General features: G+C 51.0%; 1 non-coding gene across 1 annotated transcript in view; it reads right to left on the bottom strand.

The window, feature by feature from the left end:
- The window catches only part of LOC143472841 (small subunit ribosomal RNA), a 1,808-nt gene extending 434 nt beyond the window's left edge, over positions 1–1,374 (bottom strand). Inside the window, exon 1 of the ribosomal RNA XR_013120151.1 lies at positions 1–1,374. This exon is cut by the window's left edge and continues 434 nt beyond it. This is a non-coding gene — a ribosomal RNA (small subunit ribosomal RNA).
- Between the last annotated feature and the right edge of the window lie 1,126 nt (positions 1,375–2,500).

Genomic DNA, 2,500 nt, shown 5'->3' with positions numbered 1-2,500 from the left:
CCGACCGGGAAGGTCGCGTAACTATTTAGCAAGCCAGAGTCTCGTTCGTTATCGGAATTAACCAGACAAATCGCTCCACCAACTAAGAACGGCCATGCACCACCACCCACAGAATCAAGAAAGAGCTCTCAATCTGTCAATCCTCACTGTGTCCGGGCCGGGTGAGATTTCCCGTGTTGAGTCAAATTAAGCCGCAGGCTCCACTCCTGGTGGTGCCCTTCCGTCAATTCCTTTAAGTTTCAGCTTTGCAACCATACTTCCCCCGGAACCCAAAGACTTTGGTTTCCCGAAAGCTGCCGGAGAGGTCGTCAAAGTAACGCCCCCCGATCGCTAGTTGGCATCGTTTATAGTCAGAACTAGGACGGTATCTGATCGTCTTCGAACCTCTGACTTTCGCTCTTGATTAAAGAAAACATTCTTGGCAAATGCTTTCGCAGTTGTTCGTCTTGCGCCGATCCAAGAATTTCACCTCTAGCGGCACAGTACGAATGCCCCCGTCCGTCCCTCTTAATCATTACCTCGCGCTCCGAAAACCAACAAAATAGAACCGAGGTCCTATTCCATTATTCCATGCACCATTATTCAGGCGAACCGCCTGCTTTGAACACTCTAATTTTTTCAAAGTAAACGTTCCGGCCGCCGCCAACACTCAGTCAAGAGCACCGACGGTGAACCGAAGGTGAGGCCGGGCACGCCAGTACACGCCTTGCGACGGACCGACGGCCCGAGCCCAAAATCCAACTACGAGCTTTTTAACCGCAACAACTTAAATATACACTTTTGGAGCTGGAATTACCGCGGCTGCTGGCACCAGACTTGCCCTCCAATGGATACTCGTTAAAAGTTTTAGAGTGTACTCATTCCAATTACAGGGCCTCGTTAGAGTCCTGCATTGTTATTTTTCGTCACTACCTCCCCGCGTCGGGAATGGGTAATTTGCGCGCCTGCTGCCTTCCTTGGAAGTGGTAGCCGTTTCTCAGGCTCCCTCTCCGGAATCGAACCCTGATTCCCCGTCACCCGTAAGAACCTCGGTAGGCAGATACCGTACCGACGAAAGTTGATAGGGCAGACACTTGAATGATTTGTCGCCGGTGCAAGACCGTGCGATCCGCAAAGTTATCCAGAGTCACCAACGAGCACGGGCCGAGGCCCGGTCGGTTTTTGGTCTGATAAATGCACGCCTCCGTGAGTCGGCGCTTTTCGCATGTATTAGCTCTAGAATTACCACAGTTATCCAAGTAACACGTACGATCAAATGAACCATAACTGATTTAATGAGCCATTCGCAGTTTCACTGTACGAGAGCTCGTACTTACACTTGCATGGCTTAATCTTTGAGACAAGCATATGACTACTGGCAGGATCAACCAGGTAGCTATTCGCAGCAAACGAGGCTGCTGCGGGACGACGGGCGCCCCGCGTTTCTTTTCACACGTTCTCCGTGTACATCGCTACTCAAACACTACGCTCGCGGCTTGCACGAGCTCCGAAAACCGTCAATTCCGGACGCTGCCCGGCGATTCGAGTGCAATACTCGCGCCGAGGCACGCCGATAGCTTGCCACTGGATCCGACAGACCGCTCAAAACCCCGGCTAAGCATGGGCGACCGCGCGAACAGCATTACATCTGCCCATCGTGCCCGACGCCAACCGAGATCGATTCTGCTTCGATTCGCACTCGCGCGCGCATTCGCTCACACGACTGCCTGCTCCCTCATAGTAGTCACAGAATCCTGCATCGCCATGGTACCCCAGAACGGCCTCGGGATCGCGCGAGCTCGCGGCCGGATTTGGAGTTTGGGAAGGTGCGTGGCCGCTTGCCGTGGCCGCCGAACCGCGCCCCGGCCGGGCACTGCGCGCAACTCGAACGTTTGGACTCTGAAAATATTTCCCAACGTTTGGACTTTAACTTTTTGTCGAGACTTGAAAAAATTTCAGAGTCCAAACATCGACCCGCGGCAAAAACTTTTCCGAGGTCGAAAAATCCGCGCTCGGTCAAGAGAATATGCGCGGCCTGGGCGTTTGGACTCTAACATTTTTTGGAGTGGATGGGAAAAATTTTCAGAGTCCACAACACCGACCCGCGCGTGATGCTCTCCCGAGTTCGGAAAATCCGCGCCAGGTGAAAGCTATGCGCGCGACCTGGTCGTTTGGACTCTAAAAAATTTTCAAGTCTCATCACACCAACAAAAAGTTAAAGTCCAAACACCGACTCGCGGCTAAAGCTCTTCCGACTTGGGAAAATCCGCGGCGGGTGAGGGCTATCCGCGCGACCTGGGCGTTTGGACTTTAACATTTTTTTGGTGTGAATCGACTTGATAAAATTAATCTAATGCCATACAGTGTCAAAGTGCACAATTTTAATCGATATAATCATAACAATATATGTCATACAACAAAATCATCAAATGATCATCAAGCAGCATTGCAAAGCTACGTGAGTCAATGCAAGGCAATGACAACGTATTTATCAATTAAAGTTATTTAATTGTACAAAGTT

This window comes from Clavelina lepadiformis, unplaced genomic scaffold (assembly GCF_947623445.1).
Source record: "Clavelina lepadiformis unplaced genomic scaffold, kaClaLepa1.1 scaffold_179, whole genome shotgun sequence".
Taxonomy (NCBI): Eukaryota; Metazoa; Chordata; class Ascidiacea; order Aplousobranchia; family Clavelinidae; genus Clavelina; species Clavelina lepadiformis.
This window is presented reverse-complemented; position numbering and strand designations above follow the sequence as displayed.